This window comes from Magnolia sinica, chromosome 17 (genome assembly GCF_029962835.1).
Source record: "Magnolia sinica isolate HGM2019 chromosome 17, MsV1, whole genome shotgun sequence".
NCBI classification, from domain to species: domain Eukaryota; kingdom Viridiplantae; phylum Streptophyta; class Magnoliopsida; order Magnoliales; family Magnoliaceae; genus Magnolia; species Magnolia sinica.
Window position 1 is genome coordinate 69,469,751 of NC_080589.1, and position 14,610 is coordinate 69,484,360.

The following is a 14,610-nucleotide window of genomic DNA, read 5'->3' on the forward strand; positions in this document are numbered from 1 at the left end:
CATCAGGTAGGACCCACTCGGTACTGTCTGAAGATGAAAACAGGGCATGTCGAATGGGAAGGGTTAAAAACAAAAAAACTTGTCTAGGACTCTTGTTTAGTAACATGGGGTCCCTGTCCACCTGATGAGTAACCGGGCCTGACTTTTTTTAAAGAAAAAAAGTCTCTTTGATGTTTTTCTTACCACCAGCCATAGTATACATTACATTCATGTTCCCAATGCAAGACGTCCAAATAATGGCCCCATGCGAATGGCCAGAAGTTTTCAGCGGAGCAGATTAGGTGGGCCCCACCTCTTGGAAGACGGTGTGGCCTTTACTGTGGGTCCACCTCAATGTATCTATTCTATATCTATTATATTTATTTGTTTTTCCCATCATTTTTGGGCATGGCCAAAACATGAAGTAGATCCAAATCTCAGGTGGGTCGTACTAGAGGAATCAGTTGTGATTGAACACTCCATTAAAAACTTCCTAGGGCTAGCGTAATGTTTATTTTGCATCAAAACTGTCGATGAGGTCACACAAACATAGATGAAGGGGTGAAAAGAAATATTAGCCTAATCAAAAACTTATGTGGCCAATAAGAAGTTTTTAATGGTCTATCAGCATTGCTAGCTCCATATGAAATGACCCACTTCATATATGGATTTGCTTCATGTTAGGCTCATATAATCAAATCAAACGGATGGACCGGTCAAGTCACCATCCCCTCTTAAGTGTATTTCATTATTTTATCATATATTGATATAGGCTGTGTACTCCTTCATTTCAGTTATTAAAAAATACAAATAAACACACACACACACACACACACACACACACACACACACACACACACACTCTTTTAGAACTTAAAGGGATCACGTGAGTAAGTGACATTCTATTTCTTTTAAAAACTGTATATCTCTATCATTTTGTTTATACAAATATCTCTATCTTAAATATCCACTACCTTAAGGTTAGGAATGTAGATTAAAATATTTAGAGCCCTAGCCACTAACTAAAAAGTTGGGCCATGATGTGAATGATCCCCATACTTAGCTTCATCAAATGAACCATAGTCTACTTCTGGCTTTTTCATATCACCAAATTTCCTCTTATGGAGGTGTAGATGTGTAGTAGCTGTTGTTTGACCTACTGCCATTTCAAAGAGTAGTTTTGGGCGCATTTGGATGTCTGCATAACAGAAGTGTTTGCATCAACCCATGATTGAAATGGCATGGTCTTGTGGGCGGCATTGAAAGTGCAATTTCCTTTCCGTTTTTCCTGCCTGAAATTGATGCGCAACTCATTTCATGCAAGATGTGAGATGAGTGGGGCATTAGTTGTGGGCGGGGATCAGTTCTACCCGACCACTGCATTTTCAAGGCACCCAAACACACCATTAGCTGAGAAGAAAATGTGTAAAGACTCATATGAAGTGCAATTTCCTTAGGACCTATTTGGTAGACACATTTTAGTTCATCTCTAATTATGTATTAGGGATTATGATGGTTGGTTATCATTTATCAAGATTATTTTGCCAAAAAGAAATATGAACCCTAATGCATAATTACAATGAACTAAAATGAGATGAACTCATTGTTAGGAGTCTTCCAAACAGGCAGTTTTCCAATTGAGGGACTTGACTCTGGATATGGATTGTGATTTTCATACTTTCAAGAATTCAATTTCCTAGTTTTTACTTTTTATTTATTTATTTTATATTATGGAAATTGTTGATTTTTCTCCATTCCAAGTCAAGACTACTTAATGGTAGGATATTAACTTTCAAAGAAGTTATTTGATACTCTGGCAGAGAATGGCAATCCATGCATCTATTGGAAAAGCACAATTTTCTCATTGTTATGCAAATTAATGCAGGTTTTCCCTTTGATGATGCAGTGTCTCTCTTTCAAAGAACATGCTTTGTTCATCTGGCAATTCATGTGCAGCATTCCTATTATTTTGTTGGAGGATTTTTAGCCATGAATGATATCCTACCTTTCTGTGGATGAACAGGCTAATATTGTGCATTGTTTGATAAGTTTCAGCCTTCTTTTGATCCAACTCCTAATTGTTGATAAGTTTCAGTCCACCTGTGAAGGTGGTAAAGTCCTGGCTTGGTTAGAAGATTCAAACTTCTTATGGGACCTACAATGCAAGACAAAAAGAAAATGAAGCTTCACCCTCAAACTTTTTCATCTCCTAATGATGGCCATCTTTGTCTTCATTTTACATTTATATTTTGCATATGAATTATTTCTTTTTCTTTTTTTCTTTTTGAAGTAGAAGACAATAAGTTTACCTTAGTAACTTTCTCATCTTGCGATACTGTGGACAAGGCCCAACTATGTTATATGCAGGTACCTATGGTCTCCTATATATTTGTTGTATATGATTACTTGGAACTGAATGTGTAAGCCTTCATTATTAATTGTAGTTGCTAGATTCATTTAATCAATGACTGAATGGAATGATTTATTTGAATGTAAAACTGTCATGATATGTTCGTGTGATGTGTGGATAGTCTCTTTAGGTATTTCCCACCCTTTTTTTATGCAAGTTGAAGGCTTCTCTTCTTTTTAGTATATCTGCCTGTAAGTCTATCATGTTGAGAGTTCATTGATTGCTTGGAATTTCTTATTGCTAGACATTGATTGTCAACCTTTCGGTAAGGGTCACACTGTTTTGTGTGGGGTCCAGGTGACATCTAATCCACTATGCCTATTCAGAGACCGTCTCCATCAATCATTTCATGCGCTGATGTACAGGAGATAGTATGGAAATGCAGGTTTGACTGTAAATGGGGCCGCTCTAAGTTTATGACAAATCCACTCTGTCCATTTCTTACAGCTCATTTTAGAGAACGAGCCCACAAATTAGGCAAACCTGAATCTCAAGTAAGCCACACAATAGAAAAAGTGAGATTCCAGCTATGTTGTTGAGACATGTTGGGGCCATTGCCAGGCTAATATTCAGCTTCTGATCTTTCTCATTTTTAGTTTCATGCCCTAAAATGAGCTAAGACAGGTAAATTTCCAAAAGCCATCAATCGTGGGTTGTCATTGCAATCAATGTCATCAATTAATGGGAGACTTTTAAACTCAGGTTTGGTGGACATTTAAATCAAAAGATGAAAGTTGATTAACTTAGGTGGAGCCCACCATGATATTTGTGACAAATCCAATTCATACGTTTTTCAAAAAATTTTAAAATTAATTCTAGACCGAATCCGAACCGGGTCAAATCCGATCCGACTCGGTTTTGCTGACCGAGTCGGTCTCGGATCGGATCATTTAATGCACTGTTCGGATCTAATCGGATTAGGTGAGTCGGATCCGTTCCCGGATCGGATTGGATTCAGGTTAGGATACCCAAATTTTAGATCGGATTGGATTGGTCTCAATCTGATCCGACTCAGACCGATGCCCAGCTCTAGTAACCATTGGCTATTGTACGATATTATGTAGGCTCGACTATGCTGTATGTATTTTTATCCTGGCAGTATATTCATTTTCTAAAGCATGAACTAAAAAATGAAGCAGATGAAAATCTCATGTAGACCACAATCACTGATGGCGTGTTTGGCCAGCTGTGTTAGGTGGGATTAAGGTCGTAAAAGTTACAATAAATGCATGTGTAAGGTATTGACCTAGATTGGATTTATCCCATGTTTTCTAATACTGTGTTTGGAATGTGTGCATTAAAAAATAAATTCTAAGATTTATTTTCAAATTGCATTTGAATTGGAGCGGATGCAACAAAAATCCATCAGCGGTGGGATTAGTAATCCCATCTCACACTTTCCAACACAAGGCTCATCTTTCAAAGCCTACAAGGTTCATTTTAATTCCATCTTACACTCCTTCCAAACATGCCTTTTTGAATTTTAAAGTGGGATTAGTAATGTAATCCCATTTAATACAACTTAATACCACTGTCCAAACAGGCCTTAAACATTTCCATGTGCACGGGAGTATTGGAAATAGTGATGATTGAATGCTTGTGTTGAAAACTTTTTGGGCCACAAAAGTTGTGGATGAAGTTGATACTTGTATTTTCTATTATATAAGACTTTGGGACCTAGTAAACACGTTAGATGACAAGCAAACATTACAATGAGCTTTAAGAAGTTTTTAATGGTGGGTGTTTAATTACTTATGTTTTCCTATGTCATGGTTTGCTCATACTTTAAAATGATATAGAAAAATAGATGAATGGTGTCGATAAAACACATTATGGTGGGCTCACATATCACCATTTAATAGACACCTTGCTGGCAGTATTAGAAGACAATCCCCCCCTCCACCCCCCACGGGAACTTCCTATGGTTCGGTAAGCATGCCTTTTTATGCTTGAGTTATTTTATATTTCAGGGGAGTGTGTTTCTTGAGTTATTTAATACTTTGTTGTTAAAGTGTGATGCTCGATATTCATCCATCATGTTATTTGATACCCCGGACAATTTCATCTTTTCATTTTGCATTTGAAAATTAAATGGCAAAAAAGAGATAAGTGTTATAATATCAGCAGCTGGGATTGGCCAATTTGGGAGGATTTTAATAATGGGGTTTTTCCTCCCCAGGTTAGAAGAGTAGACAGAGCTTCTCGACTGGTCGAGTGGACTGCTCAACTGGTCGAGGAGTCTGCTCAACTCAAAGTCCAGCGAGCAAATTAGTTTGGGACTCCGTGATGCTCGACCAGTCGAGGGACATGCTCGATCGATCGAGTGGGCCGCTCGATCGGTCGAAGACCCTGCTCGACTAGTTGAGGTTACGCAGATTCGAGTCTGGATTTTGTGTGGATTGCGTAAATTTAAGGCAGTTTTCACAGAGGTGTGGAAAGGAGTTTCCTAAATTATAAATATGGGTCCCTAGGGCTGTTCTAGGGATGCAAGAGAGTTTCCTAAAGCTTTACAATGGTTTGCTAAAGGGTTTAGGGCTATCAAAGGTGAGAGAGAGGAAGCTTGTGGAAGGGAGGTTCTGCTTGTAGAGGTGATCTGCTGTGCACTCGACATCTCAATGCTTCTACGTCCTCGTAATCGGTGAGATCTCTCCATTTTTTAATTCTCTTATTGTTTATCCACTCCTGTGTGAGTGAAGAAGGTTTGATCCAAGCGAAGTGTGCTTGTGATCGGTTGTAATGTTCTACTTCATAGTGGATTATTGATTTGGACGAGTTCCTGTGGTTTTTACCTCTTTAAGGGTTTTCCATGTAAAAATCTCTTGTGTCGTGTGGTTTTGTGCTTTGACTTATTTCATTGCTTTATTATCCTATAATTTTGGTGTGTTTTTGGGAGGCTAGATCTTAAGGTTTTGTGCAATGACCCCCAACAAAGTGGTATTAGAGCGTACAGGTTTATTGAACGGAGTGGGATCGGTTCTGAATTATGGAAGGTGGCTCATCAAGGATGATTAGTCCAATGGTTCTAACTGGACCATATGGAAGGGCTAAGATGGAGGACTTGCTATATTGCAAGGACTTGTATGCTCCAATTCTAGGCATATCAACGAAGATAAAGGATATGTTAGATGATGATTAGAAGAAGTTGGACTATAAGGCGGTGGGGTTTATTAGACAATGGATAGACGATTCCGTATTCCACCATGTGTCTACAGAGACCTTAGCCGTTAGCTTATGGCTGAAACTGTAAGGGCTGTATGGGAGGAAAACAGCCGATAATAAGATTTTTCTGATAAGACAACTTGTGAATCTCAAGTTCAAAGATGGTGGTTCTGTGGCTGAGCACATGAATGATGTCAGCAATATATTGAACCAACTCTCCGCTATGAAGATGGTCCTGGGCGATGAACTACAGGCTTTGCTATTGCTTAGCTTATTACCTTATAGTTGGGAGACATCGGTAGTGTCTCTAAGTAACTCCGCGCCAGACGAAAAGGTATACATGGAAAATGTAACTAGTTATTCAATGAGGAGACAAGGAGGAAGTCTCAGGGGTCTACTCAACAAGAGGCCCTTATGACACAAGAACGGGGGAGAGGAATTAACAGAAAGAGCGGAAAGGCCCGAAATAAATTAAGAGGCAAGTCGAGTACCAGGAAGGATGTTAAATATTGAAATTGTAGCAAGAAGGGACACTACAAGTATGAATGTCGTAACAAAAAGAACGACAAGAAAAGAAAAGGAAAGGAGAAGGAAGATGAATTAGACTCCACTACGATCGCTTCAAATGACGACGTTGTAGTTATTCTTTCAACAGATTATGATGTTTGTCTCACGGCTACGAGTCAGGACACTGACTGGGTGATAAACTCGGGAGTCTCATTTCATGCGACTCCACGCAGGGACTTCTTCACAAGCTATAAGTCAGGTGACTATGGGACCATGAAGATAGAAAATTCTGACATATCGAAGATCGTAGGGGTCGGTGATATTTGTGTCAAAATTGATGTGGGCTGCACATTGGTTCTCATTGATGTGAGCATATCCCAAACATTCACTTCAACTTGATGTCGACGGGAAGGTTGGATGATGATGGCTATGAAAGTTGATTTGTTGGTGGGCGCTGGAAGCTCATCAAGGGTTCGTTGATTGCAGCCAGAGGGAAGAAGTGTTCCACCCTTTATAAGGTAAGTGTCAGTGTGTGCAAGGGTGGGTTGAACGCAGCGGAAGATTCAGCTATTGACATATAGCACATGTGTTTAGGTTGCATGAGTGAAAAAGGGCTTCAGCTACTAGCAAAGAAGCGGTTCCTTCCAGACGTGACAGGCATACCTCTCAAAACCTGTATTGATAGTTTATTAGACAAACAACATAGAGTTTTATTTGTTAAATCTGCTTCTCATGTTAATAAATTGCATGTATTAGATTTGGTTTATTTTGATGTTTGTGGTTCTATGAGGACAAAAACCTTAGGTGGGGCATTGTATTTTGTCACTTTTATAGATGATGCATTTAGGAGGGTTTGGGCTTATACTTTAAAATCTAAGGACGGGATCTTTGGTGTGTTTAAAATGTTTCATGTTATAGTTGAGAGAGAGACATGTAGATCATTAAAGTACATCCGCACTGATAATGGTGGTGAATACATTGGCGACTTTCATGAGTATTGTAAGTCTCTGAGTATACGGCATGAACAGATGGTTCCTAAGACCCCCCAGCATAATGGTGTGGCTGAGCGAATGAATCGCACCATTGTATCAGATGCATGCTATCCCATGTGAAGTTACCCAAGACGTTATGAGGAGAAGCAATGCACACGGCAGTGTATTTGATAAATAGGTCCCCATCAGACCCGTTAAATGGAGAAGTACCTGATAAGGTGTGGACTGGACAGGATCCATCGTACAGTCATCTTAGGGTGTTTGGATGCAAGACATCTATTCACGTACCAAAGGACGAGAGGTCCAAGCTCAATATGAAGATCAGATAATGTGTGTTCTTGGGGTATATTGATAAAAAGTTTGGTTACAGACTGTGGGATTCGACCAAGAAGAAGCTCGTCAGGAGCAGAGATGTATTATTCTTTGAAGAACAATGTATTGAAGATATTTATAAGTCAGAGAAGACCCAGCCTAGTTCAGGTGAGATAGAGGACATAGATCCAGTTATTCTCCTATGGTGCCTGATGACAGAGGAGTATAACAAAGTGCAGAGGACGAGGAAGTTTCTACAAAAGATGGACCGGGGGATCAGCTCCCACTTGATTCACTTGTTGAGCCACAGGTGAGGAGGTCATTTAGGAATGGACATCCTTCCAAGAGGTACTTACCACATGAGTCCATTATGCTCACTGATGGGGGAGAGCCAGAAGACTATTCTAAGGTCCTAGCCGACGAGCATAAGGGGGAGTGGTTGAAAGCTATGCAAGAGGAGATAGAATTCTTGCATAAGAACCACACTTATGATATGGTAAAACTACCTAAGGGCAAAAAAGCTATATGTAACAAGTGGGTATTCAGAAAGAAGATTGAGTAGAATAATTCACAAACGAGGTTCAAGGCCAGACTTATGGTGAAAGGATTTGTTCAGAGGAAAGGCATAGACTTCGAGGAGATATTCTCACCAGTGGTGAAGATGACATTCATACGGGTGTTGCTTGGGTTGATGGCTAGTATGGATAAAGTAGTTAGATGTTAAAACTGCTTTTCTCCATAGTGACCTGGAAAAAGAGATTTACATTCATCAATCAGAGGGGTTCGAAGTCAAACGTAAAGAGCATATAGTGTGTAGGTTGAGGAAGAGCTTGTATGGGCTAAAGCAACCTGCAAGGCAATGAAACAAGAAGTTTGACTCGTTCATGTTAAAGCATGGGTATGACAGAATGGAGTCAGAACACTGTGTGTTCACGTGCAAGTCCTCAGATGGTGATTTCTTAGTTCTGTTGTTATACATTGATGACATACTCATCATGGGAAAAGACATCAAGAAGATTGACAGGTTGAAACAAGAGTTGGGTAAGTCGTTCGTGATGAAAGAATTGGGCCCAGCTAAGTAGATCCTAGGAATGGAGATAACCTGTGATAGAAGCAGTAGGAAGCTTTGGCTGTTACAAGAGCGGTATATTGAGAAAGTCCTAGAGCGGTTCGACATGAATGCAGCGAAGCCGGTCAGTACTCTACTGGATGGTCACTTCATATTGAGCAACAAGCAGTGTCCCAAGATGAAGATAGAGGTAGATGAGATGAGGAAGATATCCTATGCGTCAGCGGTAGGAAGTTTGATATATGCTATGGTGTATACGCATCCAAACATAGCATATGCGGTTGGTGTTTTTAGTCGGTATCTTGCCAATCCTAGCAAAGAGCATTGGGCAGTGATGAAATGGATGCTACGGTATCTAAGAGGCTCATTCAGGTTGATGATGGAAAACCTGTGTTAGAGGGCTACACAGGTGCATATATGACAGGTGACATAGACTCTAGGAAGTGTACATCGGGGTTCATGTTCACGTTTACAGGGGGAGGGGTCTCTTAGTAGACTAAGCTATAGAAGGTCGTAACATTATTAACGACAGAGGCCGAGTACATTGCAATCACAGAGGCATATAAAGAGATGCTTTGGATGAAGAGGTTCCTACAAGAACTTAACCTGAAGCAGGAGCAACATGTGGTCTATTGCGATAGTCAAAGTACTATACACTTGAGTAAGAATCCAAGTCAGCACTTCAAGTCGAGGCACATAAAGATTCAGTATCACTGGATCAGAGATACTTTGGAACAGAAAGTGTTACAGCTTGAGAAAGTCCACACGGACAATAATGTGTCAGACATGATGACTAAGACATTGCTCAGGGGCAAGTTTGAGGTTTGTAGAAACCTGGCTGGCTTGAAGAAAGCGAATTCCTCCTGAGTCGGAAATGGAAAGATTTGATGGGGTTTTTCCTCCCCAGGTTAAAAGAGCATATAGAGCTACTCGATCGGTTGAGTGGTGCTCGATTCAAAGTCCAACGAGCAAATTGGTTTGAGACTCCTTGATGCTTGACCAGTCGAGGGATATGCTTGACCGGTCGAGTAGGCCGCTCAACCGGTCGAAGACCCTGCTTGACTAGTCGAGGTTACACAGATTCAAGTCCGGATTTTGTGAAGACTGCGTAAATTTGAGGCGGTTTTCACAGAGGTGCAGGAAGGAGATTCTTAAACTATAAATATGGGTCCCTAGGTCTGTTCTAGGGATGCAAGGGAGTTTTCTAAAGCTTTGTAATGGTTTGTTAAAGGGTTTAGGGCTATCAAAGGTGAGAGAAAGAGAGAGAAAAGAGAGAGAGGAAGCATGTGGAAGGGAGGTTCTGCTTGTAGAGGTGATCTACTGTGCACTTGATATCTCAACGCTTCTACGTATTCGTAATTGATGAGATCTCTCTGTTTTTCTTTATTTTCTTATTGTCTATCCACTCCTGCATAAGTGAAGAAGGTTTGATCTAAGCGAAGTATGCTTGTAATCGATTGTAACGTTTTACTTCATAGTGGATTGTTGATCTGGATGAGGTCCCGTGGTTTTTACCTCTTTAAGGGTTTTTCACGTAAAAATCTCTTGTGTCGTGTGGTTTTGTGCTTTGATTTATTTCATTGCTTTATTATCCCATAATTCTGGTGTGTTTTTGGGAGGCTAGATCTTAAGGTTTTGTGCAACGGCCCCCAACATTTAAGACGTAGTCCTTGCACTGGCTGAGCTTAGCAGATAGACCAGTACAACTTGGCTGCAACCCCTTAACCAGTGATGTGGGTGGGAACCTGGCCCTAGAGTCTATCTTGACGTATGCATTGTATATACATGCAATCCATCTATTTTTCCGGTTTATTTGAAGGCACGGTTAAAACTTAAGCAGATACAAATTTTAGTTGGACCATACCACCAGAAATAATGGTTATTGACCATTAAAAACCTTTGGTGGGCCATGAAAGTTTTGAACCTAGCTGATAATTGCTTTTATTTTTTTATTTTTTATATTACCAAGGTCTGTGTGACTTTTTCAACAGGTTAGATGGTCAACAAACCTTATGATAGACCTTTGGAAGTTTTTAATGGTGGGCATTTAACAACCATTGTTTCCATGTGTGTGGTCCACCTGAAATTTGTATCTTATTGATTTCAGAGACCATGCCCTGAAATAAGCTGGAAAAACAGATGGATGGCATGGATATACAATGCATACATCAACGTGGGCCCTACAGTCAGCTTCGCATCCACATTGTTGATTCTGGGTCGCAGCCAAGTCGCGCCCCTCACAAACGGCTTGATTAGTGAACATGTACCCAACTAAAAAAACTAAAGACCCCAGCATAATTGCATGTCTCAGAAAAACCAAGGCATGTTTAGAGCCCTGCTGAATTTCACACGCAAGCACACGTGCTATCATGGCACATGTGTTGGAGATGCAATCTTTCTATTATGTTGGACAAGCCAATTGGATAAGGGTGAGATCTACTCCGGCCATTAGATGTGTAATACCACGTTAGGAATGGGTGAAAACATTATGCTGACCCTTGATTTAAGTGGGCCACACCAAGGGAAAAGGCGGGAGAGAGATGTTCACCCTTAATATTTAAAGGGCCCACTGTGATGATTATATATAAAATCCACTCTAACCCTTAGATACCATACCAAAACCTAGGCCTAAGTCAAAACATTAGGCCCATCACTTAATAAGGTGGGCCATATGAAGGGAAACAATTTGGACAGTGTATGCCCTGTACACCGTTTTCAATCTTGCAGTCCGCTGGAAACATGAATGGGCTAATGTTTGCGCCATTGACCTAACATGGTGTGATACACTAGTTGCTCAAGGTTGATCTAACATAAACACTAAGATGGACCCCACTCAAGCTACTGCCATGTTTTTTCAAAAGTCATGGCAAATAATATGTCACGCATCAAAATTCAAAACTTGAGTATAGCGACTCTAATTTCGAGTTCAAGGGTATGAACTATAACTTCATGTATTCATTCATCACATTAACATTCAGATCATCATCCATCCAAATCAAATCATTCCAATTGAATATAAATTTTAAATTCAAATTCAAAATTAAACTTTTATTATAGTTCTGGTACTATTATAATTTCCTCTCACTTCTCACTCTTGATTCATTACAATTCTCAAATAAAATAAGATATCTTAAGTCTAGACTCAAATGGAAGTATCCATCCAAATACTCTTCATCTTTAGCTCCCCTCTCATCCAGTAAACCTGCATATATTACTAATTTAGAAAGCTCGAAGTCTAGGCAGATCATATCCACTACCAACTTGAAACATATTCGATGGAGGCAAGTAAAAAACAATTTAGCACAGTTCAAGGAAAGATAAAAGGCTATTATGAAATCATAATAAACATGATAGAGATAGATAAAACATATAACGAGATACCATGTCATGATTAAATAAGTATGATATCATGGTGCATGAATTATACATGTAATGTAAGTCATCTTAAGTATGATCTCTCAGGGAACCCTGCTCGATTATGCCACCGCAATCATCATCATTGCCATAAAGTCCAAGGGAATCCCCGCTTGATAATCCCACCACAATCATCATCATTACCATAAAGGCCGAAGAAACCCTTCTCCATAATCTCAACGCAATCATCATCCTTGCCATAAAGGCCAAGGGAACCCTTATTTGATAATCCCACCATAATTTAAAGTATAATAAATATAATGCATTCTATTATGAGGTATACAATTCAATCATTAAGCACTCCATGAATTCCATACAAGTCAAGCAAAACTACGCATATAAGTTCAAGCACTCACAATCATAATACATGTAAATATATACAAGAATTAACATTCAATGTAAAGTACACATGTTAGAATACATCAACAGTTCAAAAAAAATTATGAGGCAAGAATACAAGATAAATTTAAGAAATTAATACACTATATGCATTAGATTTAAAAAAGAAAGAAAGATAATGATAGACTTATCATTAATGGTATATATTTAAGAAAATACATTAACACACAAGAAATTAAAGGATGCAAAGTTGAGAGGAACACCTTCTAGTTAAAATGAAAAAAAAAAGGACCATTTTTTTGTTTTTGTTTAACACACGCACACACACCCCACACACACGCTAGTGGAATTTCACCACCTATGGATGCTTGAACCCTTGACCGGGTGTTGAAACTCCTGAGAGTCTACCACCCATGCAAGACTAAGGATTAAAAAAAAAAAGAAAAAAAAGAAAAGACCATTCCCAACATAAAGGAGCAAACTTCAAGGCAAAGATAGTTAGCCCCGAGGTAAGAAGGCCAGACCCGATTCCAAAAGGGCTAGACTCAATGCTAATAGCTCATGATTACATGGTTCAAAAGAGGTGAATTGCATAAATGGAAAAAAGAATTTAACAAAGAAGAATTCAAGGGAATTTGAATTGAAACGAACTAGGATTGAAAAGATGAATTAAAGATGAAATCAAACGAGTAGAGGATCACTCACCTGTTCACAACGTAATTTTCTATCCCACTAAAAACTCAAACTCAATTCGACTCACTTCAACTCAGGACGACTCAATTGTGACTCAATTGCAACTTGATGTAACTGGGCGAGTTAATTGGGAATCAACACATTGCTTCTCTCTTTCTCTAACCACCCTCATTGCCCTCCCTCAAATGCTTCATAATCATGATTGAAGGACTCCGTGTCGATTTTTCCTAACATGTTTTGATGTAATGGCTTCAACGTTGAATCTCAAATCGATTTCCATAGCTAAATGTTGGGTTGATTTATGGTTAATTAATGGTGATCAGATGCAGACCATATGTGCCTTATCATGATCGAAACGGATCTTTGGATCGACTGTTGTGACAAATTCTTCGATGGTGGTTTGTTCGGCATGGAAGAAGCAATCGTTAATGGAGAAACTTCATCTGTTGGTTCTTTCTTCTTTTCAATGCTTCTAGATGATCCAGATCATCTCTAAAAAGCTTGAGAAATCAAGAAATTGAAGCTTCATAACAGTTTTCCTAGTGGTTCATGAGTTTGAAGTTTTCGACCGGTAGCCGCAAGCTTTCACAAAAGATGGAGTTTTCAGTCGTGGCGACGGGTTTCTCCGGGCTTCGAATATTTTGTCTAGGCCTTGGAAATCTTTTGAGGCTTAAGCGGATGGTTTGAAATAGATTTGCTTCATATTTTCTAAACTTTGTGCATAACCAGATGGCGAAGAAGAAAACCTTGCATACGGATGATTTCTGTCAAACCACAATTCGTGTGAGGTTGAACAGCCTGGATTATCCAGAGGAAGCCCACAACTAAGTTCCATTTATAAAATAAGAAAGACGGAGAGAAATTGAAAAGATTTTTGATTTTCTATTCTCTTAATAGCATGCACTTAGACGACTGGAGATCTTCAAATGAATGGTCTGGATCAACTGGAGATGACTCTCCCATATCGTAGCTATCTTACTTCTTTCAAAGCGAGGAAGTTGGAGACGGAATTTTTTTTCGAATGTGGCTACATGCGCTGAACCCAGTTTTTCGATTTCGACCTCCATGTGAGCACACATACATTACTTTCAGATTGTATACACGCACATGTGCGTGAATGTTTTGGAGCTCGACTCATTTGTGTATAGGTTTGGAGTTGAGTGTAGGTCGATCTCGGGTCGTGGCATCCAATGGTCCAACTATTGTGCGGGCTTGATCATCAGAGAATGCTTCTAAAAGAATGTTTTAGATCAAGCAGTTATGAACGATAATTAACATTGGATCACCTCTAAAATCAAAATTTAAGGGTTCATAAAGCTTCTTAAGGCGTTAAAGCATAGACGTACGGTTAGACTCATGGATGAATGGTTAGATTGCTGTTTATTAGATGAAGGTGTATGAAGCAAGGTATACATGCATATGCGAGTGCCAGACTCTATTTGAATTTTGGTAAACTATAGATTAGGTAGGATTGCTCCAGGGGAGTTCTAATACTTGGTGCAAATGATTCTTTTGGTGAAAAATAATCTATTAGATTCATTGGTATTCATTTGTAGGTTGTAATGATAGTCGTTACTTGATTTTCAGGTGGGTCATCTATTAGATATGATATAAAATTTGATGGATGATGAATCTTGTGAGTTAGGTTTCGAAATTGATAATTTAAGGCTTAATCACATTAAACATTATTTGAAATTTTATTACAATGGGGTTATTAGAAATCAACTTTTTAAGAT